Source organism: Oryctolagus cuniculus, chromosome 5 (assembly GCF_051225735.1).
Source record: "Oryctolagus cuniculus isolate XC-2025 breed Fujian yellow rabbit chromosome 5, ASM5122573v1, whole genome shotgun sequence".
In the NCBI taxonomy this organism is placed as follows: domain Eukaryota; kingdom Metazoa; phylum Chordata; class Mammalia; order Lagomorpha; family Leporidae; genus Oryctolagus; species Oryctolagus cuniculus.
In genome coordinates this window covers 144,649,991-144,668,254 of record NC_142871.1, presented here as the reverse complement: position 1 = coordinate 144,668,254, position 18,264 = coordinate 144,649,991, and the positions used below count along the sequence as shown (strand labels likewise).

Below are 18,264 nucleotides of genomic sequence, written 5' to 3'. Positions count from 1 at the left end.
GATTTCCTAAAGATTCAGAATGGACTGTGAGAGAAAGAAAGGGCTTAAGGGTGAGGAGCAAGGGTTTTCCCCGAAGAAGTACTTTATAAACAGCAGGTTCCTAACTTTTGTTGGTTGGACAATGATTTTTCTGACTTCATGATGGTGTGAAAGCCATGCGCATTCAGTAAAATGATGAATGTTGATCTTTCCAGGCTAGTGCTGTCCAATCTTTCCCTGTGATGCTGGGAAGAGGCAACCAGTGCAGCTCTCGGGCAGTCACAAGGCCAGTAGAGAAACCCTGGATGCCACCTTCCAGTGCACTGTGCTGCTGAGCTAGGATGTGCCGGAGGTGAGGTGCCATCACTGTTTCCCACTAGGATAGGTTTATCAGGATGTGACCCCACCGAAGTCCAGGAGCATCTGAGGTACCATTATGATGGCTTCTAGCTAAGGAACTGGCAAATTTGTAGGTTGCAAATAAATTAAAACTGGATTTGGTGCCATTGATTTGAGTTGCACCTTTTGTTTCCTGTCCAGATGTTTTTGTGCAGATATAGCCTAGGTGTAGAAAACAAGCAGACACAAAGCCTGTCCTCTACCTTTCTGATTGGAATGTCCTTGTCCATAGATTTCTCACCTTTCACCGCAGGTGGGAGGTGAAGTGCACAAAGCTGTTCCTGTTCTTAGAAATCCCATAAAGTCCAGAGAGCAAAAAATAACGTACTGGTTATATCACACATCAGATAACGATTAGCCTTGATATGAAAAACCCCAACCTGGAAGGCTGGGAATGTTTATACAGAGCTATGTATTGAAAGGACTGATTGTGATTGCCTTAAAGTGTTGATTAAATAACGCATCAACAGACATCTATGGACACAAGTTACAGCATGACCTACTGCTTCTTTGGGGGAAACAAAAGGCAACCCAAGACTATCATGTACTATGAATAGATTTTGGCTTAGTTATTTTATTTTCTTCCACCTGTTGGGATGAAGAGCAGCGCAGACAGCTTGCCAGCTCACCAAATGTCACCACGCCCTGAATGCTCCAGCCTCAACGTAATTATATCCTTGTTATTTATTGATACACACCATATGCCTGTCATGTCAGAGATGAGAGAATGTCAAGAAGTCATTCATTAGGCTACACTACAAAGCCTCCCTCAGTGTGCACCACTCCGTTCATTCTTGCAAGGCTTTCCTGCTGAGGCCGCATGTCTCTGGGGGATTAAAACAGGCTACTCAACTCCACCAGTGAGACTTTGATAGCTGAGCTGTTGTGCCATTGCTAGAATGCAACTGCCTTCTCCCAACTATTTGCCCTGATGTAGGGTGCCATGATTCAGGTAAGTAAAAGAGAGAGAGAGAGAGAAGGAGCGAGGGAGGGAGAAGATGATAAAAATGACTTATAATTAGTTCAGAAATGTATACATTAACCTGGAAATATCTCACTCTTTCTAATTATAGTTTACACAGACTAAATTTAAAGTTGATTTGCATCTTCTAAGTCTGCATACATTGTGGAGGAGGGAGTCTTATTTAGTATCACAGATGGCAGGACGATACTGTTTTGGGATTAAAAAGAAAATATATTGTAGCCTTTCCAGTGGGGAAACAAAAAGGAGGACCTTGTTTTGTGTAAACTCATAGCTGATAATGGTGATAAGAAAAATAACCTACAAAACAATAATGGCTAATGACTTCCTGGATTTTTAACACATGCTATATAGTGCTCTGGGCCCTTCCCCTGTATTAAATCTCCTTATCTGTGTAATAATGTGAGCTGGATATTTTATTACTTTCATTTTATAGACCAAGAAACTGATGTTTGAAGAGGATAAGTAACTTGCTCACGGTTGTAGAACCAACGAGTGAAAGAAATGAGATTTGAATCCTGACAGGTTGATTCCAGCACTTGAACTTCTAGATCATATTAAACAACATGAAATATAAACAATAAAATATAAGATATCGAATAGCTTGATAAAAATGGAAGGGACCAGAGGAGACACTCAGGTTGGGGTGATAAGAAATGAAAGAAGGAAAGCCCCAAAGGGATCTCAGAATCAAACACAGATCCTAAGAACTGAGCAGGATTTTAATGCCTAGGTGGGAGCAGGACATGTGAACTTGGACCTGTGCTAGGAGGTTCCTCATTAAAGCAGGCAATATTGAAGCTTTGCCTGGTATGTATGTAAAAGGGACCAGGAAACCTTTGCCCAGCAACCTAGGTAACTGAAAGAGAGGTCATCATTTTCTTGGAATAATGATAGGCAAAGATTTTTGTGCATGTGTGAGAAAATTTAACTAGAAGAGAAAGCAGATTACAAAGCTGTCACATGCAAGTATGGAGTCCATGTTTTTGTTCTTCTCACTATAGAAGAACTTGAAGCTTATAAATACACATAAAACTTGGTCAATAGTCGGTGATGACTGGGACCCTGGCAGAAACGAATGCCCCTGAAGACTACAGAGAGTGTTCCACCATTTGGGTGTAATGAGTGGCACTGAGGGCAGGAGCATCCTGAAGTATAAGCTACCAGTGAAATAGCTACAGATCACATGAAGAAGTGAAGCACGAAAAGGAACTAAGAAAAGATAGATAGGGTAGCAAGAGTTGAAAAGTGGATTTTAAAAAGATTAAAGTAGAACTTCAGGAAATGGAAAAAAATCCAAAGAAAAAATACAATGCCTAGGAACACATGAGATCTATAGTGTTCCTGAAGCCAGAGCTGAGGGCTTCACCATGGAGAACAATATCTGGGGGTGGGGGTGGGGGCGTTAAATGAGATCCAGAAATAAAATGCTGGGGTGGACATGAGGGAAGTTCAGAGACATGGAGGCCTGAATCACAGGGCCCAACGTATTTTAAAAGGAACTCAAAAAGGAAGAAATACTACATGAAAGAGGCAAAATTTGAAGAGATAATGAGTGGATATTTTCCAAAAAATAAATAAATAAAAAAAATAAAAGTGGGGCCGGCACTGTGGGTTAACGCAGTGGGTTAACGCCCTGGCCTGCAGTGTCAGCATCCCATATGGGCACCGGTTCAAGTCCCAGTTGCTCCACTTCTGATCTAGCTCTCTGCTATAGCCTGGGATAGCAGTAGAAGATGGCCCAAGTCCTTGGGCCCCTGCACCTGCATGGGAGACCTGGAAGAAGCTCCTTGCTTTGGATTGGTGTAGCTACGATCGTTGCAGCCATCTGGGGGAGAGGACTATCGGATGGAAGACCTCTCTCTCTCTCTCTCTCTCTCTCTCTCTCTGTCTCCCTTCTCTATGTGTAACTCTTTCAAATAAAAATAAATAAATCTTTTCAAAGAAAAGGCATGCAGGTGCACAAAAAGGTATGTTATACAGGAAGTGCTACAAGTGGTGACACTTAGCCCAAACCTACTTTAAGGGTGTCAAGGTTTGGGTTAAGAAAGCTGAGCAATAGTGATGTGCACCCTGGGAGGCAGCAAATGATGGCTCAGATTCTGGATCCCTTCCAGTCATGAGGGAGATCTGGATTGAGTTCCAGGATCCTGGCTTCAACCTGGCCCAGCCCCAGTTGTTGCAGGCATCTGGGGGAATGAACCAGTAGATGGAAGATTCCTCTGAATCTCTGTCTTTCTGCTTTCAAATCAAATGAAAATAAATAAATAAATAGATAGATAACATTTTTAAGTAAAAAAAAAAATGCCAGGAGAGAATTTCTTCCTAAAAACTGGTTGAAGACTGTGACACTTTTCACCTTCTGACACGTGTGGTGGTCAGAGGGGCTATGGCAGGGGGGCAAAGAAACTTTGAGATGATCACTTGGAGACTTGGCCACTGTCCCATAGAATTTGGGAGGACCCAAAGACTGTTTTTTATGCAATGTCAAGAATATTTGGGGATGCTAAAAGGCTTTGATTGTAACTAAGGGCAGAGGCCAGGTGAGGTACGGAAGATGAGTGGTGGTGGAATACTTCTCCATTTGGCTTGGAAAATACTCATTGCTTCCAAGGGCTAAACACGGTGAATTCCTGAACTTGAGCTGTCTTGAAGGGATCCTGCCAATGTGAAGGGGAAGACAGCAACAAAAGTTTGTGTGCTAAACTACTAGGGGCAGCAGATGTGATAACTGGTGTGGTGCTTCCCTCAAAACCCACCTGCTCCCAATGATAAAAATCAGAGGTAAAATCGCTACATCCCAGAAAACACCCAGCTGCGATCATGAACCTAAGAATACAGTAAGATCTGGAGACCTTTCTCTTTTCCCAGAATACTAGCACCAAGGTCCCTCACTCCTCACTTCACTCTGAGGATTTAGGAGCCAGGACAACCACTGGAGAAGCATAAGAAAAGCAATAGAGAAGCTTCTAGTGTGACCTAGGCTCTAGCAGAAGAGCTTTAACTAAATAAGTTTCCAACAACTTACTAGGGCCTAAGGAAAAATGTTTCATTTACTGAGATGAGATTTTCTGCTTTATTGATTAAAAATAATCAGGGTGGCACTGTGGCACAGTAGGTTAATTCTCTGCCTGCAGTGCTAGCATCCCATATGGGCACCGGTTCAAGTCCTAGCTGCTCCTCTTCTGATCCAGCTCTCTGCTATGGCCTGGGAAAGTCGTAGAAGACAGCCCAAGCTATTGGGTCCCTCACCTGCATGGGAGACCCTGAAGAAGCTCCTGGCTCCTGGCTTCGGATATGCCCAGCTCTGGCTGTTGCGTGTGTCCATTTGGGAGTGAACCAGAAGTTGGAAGACCTTTCTCTGTCTTTTCCTCTCACTATCTGTAGCTCTGCCTTTCAAATAAATAAGTAAATCTTTAAAAAAAAAAATCGGACTGCTTTTCAACACCATCCTGGAAGTCCTAGCTAATGTAATAAGATAATAAAGGTATGCAAATTGAGAAGAAAAAATTAAACTGCCTTTGTTCACAAGATGACATGATTGCATTTTATGAAAAGATGTGATGGCTTAAAAATTTTTTGCACCAAAATAAATTGATGTTTTTATTTTATTTTTCACAAACCTTTTGAAGTATCCTCATATACAAAAGGTAATCACTTTTGTATTTACCAGTAATGAATAAGAAGAATTTGCCATTAAAAGCAGAATACCTCTGTGGGTGTTTGTCAAAGCAGTTAAGGTGCTACTTATGGATGCCCACATTCCATACTGGAGCACCTGGGCTTGAACTGCTCCTGATTTCAGTTTCCCGCTAATGTGCACCTGGGAAGCAGGAGGTGATGGCTCAAGTAGTTGGGTCTCTTGCTCAAGTAGGAGACACAGGTTGAGTTCTTAGCTCTCAGTTTGGGCCTGGCTCAGTTTTCCCTGTTGCAGGCATTTGGGGAATGAATGGATGGATGGGAGAAATCTCTCTTTCTCTGCCTTTCTTTCTTTTTTTTTTTTTTAAAAAGATTATTTATTTATTTATTTGATAGGTAGAGTTATAGACAGTGAGAGAGAGAGAAAAGCCTTCCCTTGGTTCACCCCCCAAGTGGCCGCCACGGCCGGCACTGAGCCAATCCGAAGCCAGGAACCAGGCGCCTCCTCCTGGTTTCCCATGCAGGTGCAGGGGCCCAAGGAATGGGGCCATCCTCCACTGCCCTCCCGGGCCACAACAGAGAGCTGGACTGGAAGAGGAGCAACCGGGACAGAATCTGGCACCCCAAACGGGACTAGAACCCGGTGCCCATATGGGATGCTGGTGCCGCACGCAGAGGATTAGCCAAGTGAGCCATGGCGCCGGGACGTCTTTCTCTGCTTTTCAAATAAATAAAACAAACAAAAATTTTAAAAACAAGCATAATACTATTTACCTTAGCAACCCCCAAAATTCAGTGCTTAGGTATAAATCTAACAGAATCTGTGGGGAATATAAGGAAAACTACAAAACTCTAATTTAAGATAATGAACTAAAAAAAAATGCAGAGATTTTACATGTTTGTGAATAAGAACCCTTAATGTCAAGATGTCATTTCTTCTCAACTTAATTTATAGATTCAAAGCAAAGTCAATAAAATTTCCAGAAAGTTATTTGTGAATGTCTTCAAATTGATTCTAAAGTTTGTATAGACAAAGAATGACAGTAGCCCACTTAGTATTACAGAATAAAACCAGAGTTGATGGCCTGACACTAACTGACTTTAAAACTTTCTTTGAAGCAAAATGGTAAAACACAGATCAGTGGACAGAACAGAGAAATAGACCCACAGAAGTACAATCAGTTTTGACAAAGCAGCAAGCACAGTAAAATGGAGTCGAGCTGGTCTTTTCAACAAATGATTCTTGAAAAACTGGACCTTCATATCTAAATAAATGAATCTACATCTTATATCCTTCACAAAAAGACAAAATGAAAATGAATCACAGACCTAAATGAAAAAATTGCAACACTAGAGCGTTCCTAGAAGATAACACAGGAGAAAGTCTAGATGACATGGAGTATGCCAATAACTTGTTACATAAAATGCCAAACACAAAAAATATAAAAGAAATAATTGAATAGCTGGATTTTATTAAAATTGGAAACTGTCTTGGGAAACAGTGTCAAGAGAATGAGAAGACACGTCACAGAGCAGGAAAAAGTATTTTCAAAAGAAAAATCTGATTATGGGCTCACCCAAAATATGCTGAGAACTCCTAAAATGTAACAATAGGAAAATAATCCAAACTTAGAAAAAGACTTTATCAAAGACCAAAGACTGCATCAGCTACCTCACCAAAGGAAATACACAGATGACAAATAAGCCTGTGAAAAGAAAATGCAAATTGAAACACACACAGTGAAAATCTAGAACACCAACAATATAGAATATTGGTGAGGATGGGGGACAAGAGGAACTCTCATTTGTTGCTGGTGGTAATGCAAAATGGTATAACCACTGTGGAAGACAGATTGGTTGTTTCTTACAAAACTAAGCCTACTCTTACCATAGGATACAGTGATTGTACTCTTTCATGTTTACCTAAAGGAATTTAAAACTTGCATCCACACAAACACCTGTGCGTGGGTGTTTATAGAAGCTTTATTCATAATTGACTAAACTTGGAAGCAACCAAGATGTCCTTCAGTAGTTGGATGGATAAAGTGTGGTATATCCCGACAATAGAGTATCATTCAGCATTGAAAGGAGATGAGCTATGATGTCCTGACAAGATGTGGAAGAACCTCAAGTGTACATTGCTAAGTGCAAGAAGCCAATCCGGAAAGGCTACTTACTGTATGACCCCAACTATGTGACATTCTTGCAAAGGTGAAACTATGAACACAGTGTGTGTGTGTGTGTGTGTGTGTGTGTATATAACAGCAACCAGTGGCTGTCAAAGGTTAGGTGTGTGTGTGGGGGGAGGCATGGACAGGTGTAGCTCAGAGGATTTTCTTGATGGTGCTTATAATGATGGATACATGTTGTTATACATTTGTCAAGACCTATAGGATGTATAATACCAAGAGTGAACCCCAATGTACACTGTAGACCAGAAGTGATAACGATGTGTTAGGGATGGTCATCAGTTGCTACAAATACACCACTGCAATGGGTGATGTTGGTAGTGGGGAGGCTATGCACATGGGCAATCTTTGTACATTCGCTCAGTTTTGCTGTGAACCTACAACTGCTCTAAAAATTAAAACACATTTGAAAGAAAATGCTTTTAGAATTTTAGAATGATGAAAAAATGTTACTTGCAATAGATTTCATCCAAGATAGAAGGAAAAACTAGCTTTACAGAGTAAATTTCAATGAGCATGGGGAGATCAATGAAACCATTTTCTGCATGTACCCTAATGCTCTGTTCTCTCAGTGTAATTACTATGGGAAAATTTTCTTTAAAGATGTGACAATCTGAGGAATGGAAGACATTTCATCAGCAAAAAATAGAAGTGAGAAGGTTGGAGGAAATAATAAAATTCCATTATTCTATCATTCAAGACTAGAGCTGAATGAGAGTGTATTCTGATGCACACACAGAGAAGACTATGAGTTTACTCAGAGCTTCAATAACCACTAAAGGATGTATTTCAGTGAGAAGAAAATTGAATACCAAGGGAAACAGAATGCAAGAAGCATTGGTAAGAAAACAATTGGTAACACTTGGAAATTCTAAGTAAGCATTGATAACTTGGGGATTTGTTTTTAAGCAAGATGAAAGCAACATACTAGATAGTAATGTAGATGCTAGGAAGGAAAATAAGAATTAAGCATTTGAAGATCTTTGTATATTTCACAAAGAGTGTAGATTCAAATTTAATGCACTAACTCATTGCTAACTGCTTTTATGTTCTGTTTCTTTAAATTCTGATCTTAAATGATACCTTTTATCCTATTTACTTTCTTTACTGCCCCAATCTTTTTCTGACATTTTATGCTGAACATGTATGTCAATGAATTTTAGTCTTCTGTTTTTTCCTAATAAATGTATATATATGATGAATTTCCCTCAAAGTTCCATCTGCATCCTAGAAATTATAATAAGCAGTCCTCTTATTGTCTTTAAATGTGAAACATATTTCTAATTTCTGTCTCATCTTAAACAAATAACTATTTTAAAATTTCTTTCTTTCTTTTGTTAAAATAATCCCGTGGGCAGAGGGAGAGGTTGGCTGTCTTTTCGCTCTTGAGTTGTATTTTTTAAAGATTGTGATCAGAGGCTGTTTTATCTCAATTTTTTGGTGTTTGTTGAGGCTTCTTTGGAAGCCTAGGATGCTCTTGATATAATTGTGACCTATTATTGATGATATCAACAAAGTATTTGTCATGTGTCTTTTTTCCTTTCCGTTTTGGAAGTAATGGATATACTTCTAATACTTTGACACTATTAAAAATTGTTTGAATCAATTATTTTTGTGATAACTTATATTGGGTAGGAAATACATGACAATGCTAAAAAATTAAACAACAGTGTTAAATAGGTATTAATAGCAGGAATCTATCCTAATCTCAGAGGGAAGAGTTCGTTATTTCACCATGAAGCATGAGTGTTTTCCGTAGATTTTTTTCTTTCTGATAGCTAACTCTTTGTTATATAAAGGGTTTTTGGTTTACAAACAATCATGAATGGTACTGAAGTTTACTGATTTTTCTTTCTATGTCTATCAAGGTAATCGTAATTCCTTTTCTTTTTTTGCCTGTTAATGAAGTGAATTATATTGATGGATTTTCTTTTTTATTTTTAAAGATTTTATTTATTTATTTGAAAGTCAGAGTTACACAGAGAGAGAAGGAGAGGCAGAGAGCGAGAGAGAGATGTCCTCCATCTGCTGGTTTACTTCCCAGATGGCCACAATGGCTGGAGCTGTGCTGATCCAAAGCCAGGAGCCTGAAGCTTCTTCCAGTTCTCCCACGTGGGTTCAGGGGTCCAAGGACTTGGGCCATCTTCTACTGCTTTCCCAGGCCATAGCAGAGAGCTGGATTGGAAGTGGAGCAGCTGAGACTTGACCCAGCACCCATATGGGATGCCGGCACTGCAGGCAGTGGCCCTACCCACTACGCCACAGCACAGGCCCCATTGATGGTTTTTCACATTTTGAATCAACCTGTATTCTTGTGTTGAATTTCCAAGTATATAAAATTTTAAATTGTATTTTTATTATTAATTTTTAGCTTCATTCTGGTGTGGTCAGAAAACATATCTTGAATGACTAAAATCTCTGGCTTTTGGTAAGATTTGCTTTGTGGACCAGCATGTGGTCAGTTTGGTAGCTGTTTCCTTTACATTGAAATACATTTTGCTATTGTTAGCTAGATCCCAAGTGATTCACGATCTCTGTCTTCATTAATATGTTTCCCGGTTGATCTTTCAGTTACTGAGTAAAGCAGTTAAATTCTCCCACTATGAATGTGGACTTTTAATTTTTTCTTTTATGTGTGTCATATTTTTCTTCCTATATTCTGAAACCATGTTAGTAAATACACAAAACTTAAAACTGCTACATATCATTTTGTCCCTCTTTATCTCCATTAATGTTTCTTACCTGAATGTCTACTTTGCTGGATATTGGTATTTACTGTGATAATTTTCTTTTGCTTGGTGTTTACATGGTAGCTCTTTTTCCATATTTTATATTCAGCTTTTCTTTGTTGTTATATTTAAAGTGTATCTTTTCAAAGCAGTATAGAGTTGGATTCCATTGATTTTAATTTAATCCAGTGACAATATTTTTAGTTGAATATTTATTCTGCTTATATGTAATGTGAGTATAGACATAGTTGGGCTGTGTTTACCATTTTATGATTATTTTCTATTTAAACTATATGTGTTCCATGGTCCCCACTCACGCCTATCTTTCATTCTTCTGCACACATCACGTTTTTCTGTTATCTTTCTCTGCTCCACCATCAGCATGAGAAGTATGCTTGGTCTATGTTCTTGTACTGGTGGTTACTCCTGAGACTGCAACATGCACCCTTGACTGATTCAGCATTTTGACTTCTTTATAAAAATAATAGAACTATCGAACTCTTCAGCTCCTTTTACCTTCATCTGCCTTGTGTGTCTATTTCATGCTTGTCAATTCTGTATATATTTGAGCCCTGTGAAATGTTACTAGTTTTGTACAGTCAATATTTATAGAGATTTACCCATGTCTTTTGCTTTGCATTTCTGTTTGTATTTATGTACTGGTATATCCATATACCCATATGTAATCATTTTCTGTCCACTTGAAAAATTCCTGTTACTATCCATTTTATTATGGATTTACTGTGACAGATTCTCTCCATTTGTGTTGATCTAGAAAAATTTTTTCTTGCCAGATATAAGATTTTAGGTTGGTAGATTTTTTTTCCTACTTGAAAAATGGCATTCCATTATCTTCTGGGTTCCAATATTCCTGATGCCTCCCATTATTCTTTCAGAGATAATTTTTCTTCTTATTTCCCACTGACAGAATATGGGGGAAAAATCTACTTGAAGACATAATATAGCTATTAAGGCATTGAAGAATTATAGGGTCAAAATTGGAAGGAAAACAATTCCGGAGGGCTCAGTGTGTGGGCTGCTTTATTCTAGAGATAGCTGCTGATTTCAGAAGATGCAGCTAAGGATCTGAGAAAAGCTCTTCGCTGCCTCATAAATCTTGGAGGGTAACAAACGGAGATCATGATGAGACCCGTGGTGCGGTGCAGCAGGTTAAGCCATTTCTTCTGACTCCAGCATTTCATATCGGAGTGCCAGTTTGAGACCCAGCTACTCCCGTTCCAATCCAGCTTACCGCTAATGTACCTGGGAAAGCAGCAGATGATGACCCAAGCACTTGGGTCCCTGCCACACATGTGCAAGATCCTGATGGGGTCCCTGGCTCCTGGCTTCAGCCAAGGACAAATGCCTGACTATTGCAGGCATTTGGAAATTGAATCAGAAAGTAGATCTCTCTCTGTCACTCTGCCTTATGAATAAATAAATAAATAAATAAATAAATATTTTTTAAAAAGAAATGGAGATCATGGCCTACTCAGGTCAGAGACGACCGTGATAACTCCCCCTTGGGCCTTGGATGGGGACCTTAAAAGCTACATCATAGGAGAAAAAGCAAAATGCAAATAGACCAAATTTGAGTCGTCTCAGTTTTTGATTTGGTTTAGGTAGCCTGGGATTGCCAATGCTTTGATATAAACCAATTTGCGACAAATATAAATCTCTTTGGAGGAAGATAACACAATCCAGACCCTAAAACCCTCCTTACTCTCTTTCACATGTAATATCCTGCGTGCAATAAAAATTAACCAGTCACACAAGGAGACAACATAACATGACAAAAAAAAAAAAAAAAAAAAAAAAAAGAAAGAAAGAAGGAAAGAGAAAAAAAGGACAGAGAGAAATAATTACTTTCAAATTGAAATAACCCTACAGAAAATAGAGTATCAGATAAGTTTTAAAATGTTCAAAACATTTTAAAGCAGATGAAAATTTTGACAAATGAATAGAAAACACTAAAGGAACCAAACTGTAATTTTAGCAGTAAAAAAATACAGTTGCTGAAATGAAGAACTCCATAAATAAGTTTATTAGCAGGTTCAACTCAGGTGAAATGAGAATTAGTAGGTGGAAGTTAATTCAAAAGAAATAACTATACTAAATCTCAAAGCAACAGCAATAAGAAAAAAAAAATCTCTAAAGCAAGTGTAAGAGACGTAGGACACACAGTGAAAAGCTCAACATACGTGTTACCGGAGCCTCAAAAGAGGGAGAAGAGAGAGATAATGGGGCAGAGCAATATGTTAGAAGATAATAGCTGAGAATTAAGCCATAAAGGCTATCAAGCCTCAGTTGTATAACACATTGAAATTCTCAGAAAAAAATAAAGAAAACCATATACAGTGTAATGACATTACAGTGAAGCTTCTGAAAAACAAGTAGAGAAAAAAATCTTGTAAGAGGCCAGAGGGGAGACAGTATGAGTTGAGTTTGTAACAGAACAGTGGCTGCCAAGAGCAGTTGAGGGAATAAAGGAGCCAGCTCCTGTTTTTGGAAGATCTTACCCTGATGTCTTGAGCTGACTGCCTCATCCATCTCTCCTTCTTCTTCTTCTATTAAATAAAGGTTTATTTATTTATTTGAAAGGCAGAGTCACAGAGAGGCAGAGGCAGAGAGAGAGACAGAGAGAGAGAGAGAGAGAATCTTCCATCCGCTGGTTCACTCCCCAAATGGCCACAATGGCCAGAGCTGGGCCGATTCAAAACCAGGATGTTGGAACCTCTTCTAAGTCTCCTACACGGGTGGCAGAGGCCCAACCACTGGGTCATCTTTTGCTGCTTTCCCAGGCACATTAGCAGGGAACTGGATCAGAAGTGGAGCAGCAGGAGCCCAAACCTGTGCTCATATGGGATGCTGGCTCCTCAGGCAGTGGCTTTACCCACTACATCACAGCACCTGGCCTCCTGTCTCTCATTCTTATCCTGGATCTGACAGGCTGATTTCAGCATGTCCTTTTCATGCTTATGGTAATGACAGACACAAAGGAGCAAGAGAGTTTTTGCAAACACCTTTTAATCTTCCATTTATGCCATGTTTGTTAAGATCTCACAGCCAAAGTAAGTCCCATGTCTAAACTCCTAATCAAAGAACAAGGAAGTCTCTTCTGTTTTTTTTTTTTAAGATTTATTTATTTATTTATTTATTTGAGAGGCAGAGTTACGGACAGAAAGAGGGAGGCATAAAGAGAGAGAGAGGTCTTCCGTCTGCTGGTTTACTCCCCAAATGGCTGCAACAGCTGGAGCTGGGCCGATCTAAAGCCAGGAACAGGAGCTTCATCTGGGTCTCCCATGGTGGTGCAGGGACCCAAGCACTTGGGCCATCCTTCACTGCTTTCCCAGGCCATTTGCAGGGAGCTGGATCAGAAATGGAACAGCTAGGACTCTAATCGACACCCATATGGGATGCTGGCACCGCAGATGGAAGCTTAACCTACGATGCCACAGCGCAGGCTCAGAAGTACGTCTTATTATTTGATGAGGGGCTGTAAGATAACACAGATAAATGCATGACTATAAGAAGGCATGAAGAATTGGAACCACTGATGCAATGCTCCACAGGGTAACTAGTGAAAGGGAGCTCTATAGATAAATGTTAGCAGCCTGCCACTCCGGATGGCAATGTATCAGGAATACGTACCAAAGTAAGCCTACTTGTTCTGACCTAATCTAAAGAGACTTGGTAAAGGGCACAGAAGCTGTTGTAATTCTCTTTTAGAAGCTCAAGCTTCATAACACAGCTGTTTCATTAAATTTTAGGAGCAACTTGTTTTGTGGTACAGAAAATAAAGTGAAGAAACAAAAAATGTGTTTATTTCTTAAACGATAGGGGTGATGGTAAACTAAGAGGAAGAAAATGAAATATGGGTTTGAGTTTCTTTGTGATGCAAGCCAACAACAACTATGTGAAATTAAGTGAGCAGATCTTTTAGAAAATATTCAAGTCACTTGTTCCCAAATTAATTATTACTAACAGAGTAATTAGTATATTGGACTTATAGTTCAAAAGGAATAGCAGAGAGGGCATGAAAACAAATAAAATTTTAGCATGGTAAGACATCAAGAACAGGGGCTAGCATTGTTGCATAGCGGGCAAAACTACTTCCTCTGACGCCAGCAGGCCCTGTGGGTGCCTGTTCATGTCCTGGCTGCTCCACTTCTGACTTAGCTCCCTGCTAATGGTCTGAGAAAGCAATGGAAGATACTCCAAGTGCTTGGGCCCCTTCCACCCATGTGGGAGACCCAGATGAAACTCCTGGCTCTTGGTTTTGGCCTGGTCCAGTCCTGGATATTGTGGCCATTTTGAGAGTGAACCAGAGGGTGAAAGATCTCTCTCTCTCTCTCTCTCTCTCTCTCTCTCTCTGTGTGTGTAACTCTGCCTTTCAAATAAGTAAATCTTAAAGAAAATACATGAAGAACATTTTTACATTCTCCTACCCCCAAACTGAGAAGGAAACAAAGAGGTTTCCAGGACATAACAGCTTGAGTCATTTGTCCTGGGGTGCTTCAGAAAGTTCATAGAAGATTTACAGCTCAATTTATTTGGTGGAAAAGAATTTTGAAATCCATGCATACCAGGAATCTAAGAAAGTATATGGAAATGCATATTATGAAAAAACAATGCATGGATGTACTTGCTTATGTAGGGACAGAGCAGGAAAAATGGAGAGAATAGAAAGAGTAGCCAGAGCCTTCCTCAGGGAGGTTTCCGGGCACTGGGGGCAGTGTAGGGGGCAGCGTGCCTGTCACGCCCATTCTCTGTGTGCCCTGCATGGTGAGGGCTCAGCCACACTAACCCTTGGGCAGTCAAAGTATGCCCTTCCTCTAACTTTCTGAGATTTGTGTGCTCACAATTCATGTAAATCTTCTTTCCTTCTGCATAATAAATACAAGTGCTTCTCTTGAAAATTATTAATTCTTATTTTGATATTAGAGAGAGAGAGACAGAGATAGCACTCTAGTTTGCTGGTTCATTACCCAAATACCCACAGCATGGGTCAGGACCAGGGTGAAGCCAGGAGCCAGGAATTCAGTCCAAGTCTACCACCTGTGTGGCAGGGACTCAACTACTTGGGTCATCACCTAACCTCTCCCAAGGTATGCATTAGCAGGACACCAGAATATGGAACAGAACCAGGACATGAACCCAGGCCCTCTGACACGGGGTGCAGGCATCCTAAATAGCATCTCAACTGCTCTGTCAAATGTCCACCATCACAAGTGTATTTTTTAGCCATAAAGTAAATAGACATTTGTTTGACTTGGTCACCTTAAGGTCATGTTCAAGAGATAGGAAAAAGTGGCATGTTATTGCTAGGGCTTGGGGTATTTTCTGGCACATGAACGTACTTCCTAAGGTCAGGTGGTCCTGTGTAAGAATCTCAGGTTGTAGAATGTTGGTCTGAGGGTAGGAAGGACTGCGATTTCCTTCGGTGTTTGCTGCTAGTTGATGCTGGTGTTGGACAAGTTATTTGACTAGCCCGAACCTCAGTTCCCTTGCCTGTAGAAGGAGACTGGAATACATCATCTCTGAGGCTCCTTTCAGATCCGAGCCTCCATGAGTCTCTTCTAAAGTTAACTCCCCACGTGCCTGCTGCAGCTGTGGCTGGACTGGGCCAAAGCCAGAGGCCAGGAACTCAGTCCAGGTCTCCCATGTGGATGGTAGGGACCCGGCTGCTTGAGCCATCAGTTGCTGCCTTCCAGGGTGTGTATTAGCAGGCAACTGGAATCAAGAATGGCTCTGATGTGGGATAAAGGCATCCCAGGCAGTGTCTTAACTGCTAGGCTGAGCACCTTCCCCTCTCTAATGTCTTTAACTAACTAAATTCTCTCCTGGTATTGGCCTATGATCAGGCATTCTCCTTGAGCGACTCTACTATCATTCTTGCATGTCCGTGGCTCATTTTAATGATGCATTCCCTGAGGATGAGAGCCAATTTTCCCTTACAAGCTGATCATACAGATCAGGATGGCCCACTTTGCATAAGCCAGGCGTGCTTTCTCATTCCAAGACAATACAGAGACACCAAACACGAAAACACTCAAATTAGAGACAATGCCACTAGATTATTTTTTCCTTGAATATATCATATTAACAAACACTTCATGGGAAAATGGATGGACTTTGACCTGTTAACAGATGCACAGGATTTTGTTTTGTTTTGTTTCGTCTGTTTTTTTTTTTTTTTCTGTTTAATTCCATCAGCTTTGAAACTGAGAATGGCAACAAGACACCTGCATTAATAAAACAAAGTGGTATTTGGACACTTAAACTAAACAAAAGAAATTTGACCTGTGAGTGCATTACTTATTTAGAGCATCTCCTTGTTGTGCTGCCTCTCTTTTTATGAGGCCTTGGGTGCCCTCCTTATTGGTCCTTCAGTCAAGTGGGAGGACGCTGAGGGTTTATGGTGCAGGTCACGGATGCACAGGTTGTGCGGATCATTTGGTCCAAAGTTTCCTGACCAGAAAAATCTCTCTCTCGTGCTTTTCCTAAAGGCATTCTGAATTCCAGCTAATGGTAACCAGGGGATCTGCTCAGGAATTTCATAAGACAATATTAAGCCAGGAAGCCGTGTTAAAATTAAATCAGAGGGAAACGAGGCCAAAAGTCTTGCTCAACTCTGAAAGCGAGAAACTGGTGGTAGCCTGGTTTCTTGTGTCTGTTAAAACCAACCTGGGGAAAGTGTAAGTGAGCATGGGGCATCGGGCCAAACTTGTGTGCCAAGGGACTTAAAGTGAAGAGTGACCCAAATGGCCTCATCCATCTTCGGTTTCTACTGTTGTCCCCAAAAAACCAGAGCAGTTCTCATGTCATTTAAATAAAGACTACCTTAAGTCTGATGTGATCTTATAGAACAGAAGTATTTTACAATCTCAGCTGACTCCTTAACAAGGTTTTCATGTACAAACAGCATAAAACACAAGTCTTGTTATTCTGTAGCTGTGTCTTCAAGTTTATTTAAACGCCAGCTCATTGTTGTTGTTGCATGTGGGCACATTCCACTGGACAGCATTTATTTAGCACATACAACTTTTGTCTCAGTTTAAACTCAGTTCTACCACTAAAACATTTTCTGCTTGTCTTGTCTGTAGCTAGGAAGAGAGGGTCTGGGTTTGAGAGATGGAAGCAAATCCTACAGAAGAGGGATCACAAAGCCATGTCTTTCCACCATGATCTACAAAGGTAGATCTGCAAGTAACCTCATGGCTTTGACAACAGAGATATGAGAACCCGACATTAAGGAGCAATCAACGGATCCATATTCCCCTCTCTAATGTCTGATAGACCTGATAGTCAGAGGGTACGGAAGATGAGAATTGCTTTCCTCTCCATAGTCAGCATCTACTGAGTGTTGGTCTTGAGCAAATACAAATTCCTTTGCTTCAGCGAGAACATCTTTTTTCCTAAAAAAGATTTATTTATTTATTTGAAAGGTAGAGTTACAGAGAGATACAGAGAGAGATCTGCTATCCCCTAATTCACTCCCCCAAATGGCTGCAACAGTCTGGGCTGGGCCAGGTCAAAACCAGGAGACAGGAGCTTCATCCGGGTCTCCCATGTGAGTGAGAGGCAGGAGCCAAAGCACTCGGGACATCTTCTACTGCCTTCCAAGGCATATTAGCAGGGAGCTGGGTCAGAAGTGGAACAGCCAGGACACAACCGTGTGCTCATGTGGGATGCCAGCTTTATAGGCAGGTTCACCTGCTGTACCACAGCACTGGTCCCAAGTGAGAATATACTGAAGAACCATCCTGGCCAGCGCTGCAGCTCAATAGGCTAATCCTCCGCCTGCGGCGCCGGCACACCGGGTTCTAGTCCCGGTCAGGGCACCAGATTCTGTCCCGGTTGCCCCTCTTCCAGGCCAGCTCTCTGCTGTGGCCAGGGAGGGCAGTGGAGGATGGCCCAAGTGCTTGGGCCCTGCACCCGCATGGGAGACCAGGAGAAGCACCTGGCTCCTGCCTTCGGATCAGTGCGGTGTGCCGGCCGCAGCGTGCTGGCTGTGGCGGCCATTGGAGGGTGAACCAACGGCAAAAGGAAGACCTTTCTCTCTGTCTCTCGTCTCTCTCTCACTGTCCACTCTGCCTGTCCAAAAAAAAAAAAAAAACAAAACAAAACAAAACAAAAAAAAACATCCAAGCTTTAGATCTTTCTATGAGATTGAGTGAAGGCTGTTCTAACTTGATGGCAAGTCCAATTTTTCCCTCTGCCCACTGCGACTTGCTTCTCTTCCTCAACAGGTATCATTTTTGAAAGCATTTTCCAAACTGCTTCTGGCAAGCAAGTGTCTGTCTCAGAGTTTGTTTCCTGGGGAGCTTGATGGAAAAGAAAGGCA

General features: G+C 40.9%; 2 long non-coding RNA genes across 5 annotated transcripts in view; both read left to right on the top strand.

Annotated features, from left to right (window-relative positions):
* Window positions 1-18,264, top strand: part of LOC149126769 (uncharacterized) — a 90,473-nt gene that overhangs the window by 30,418 nt on the left and 41,791 nt on the right. The gene's annotated exons all lie outside the window — the stretch shown is intronic.
* Window positions 1,089-10,415, top strand: LOC149126770 (uncharacterized). Its single transcript, XR_016234737.1, has 3 exons — window positions 1,089-1,330; window positions 6,119-7,210; window positions 7,792-10,415. It is a non-coding gene; the product is annotated as an uncharacterized LOC149126770 (long non-coding RNA).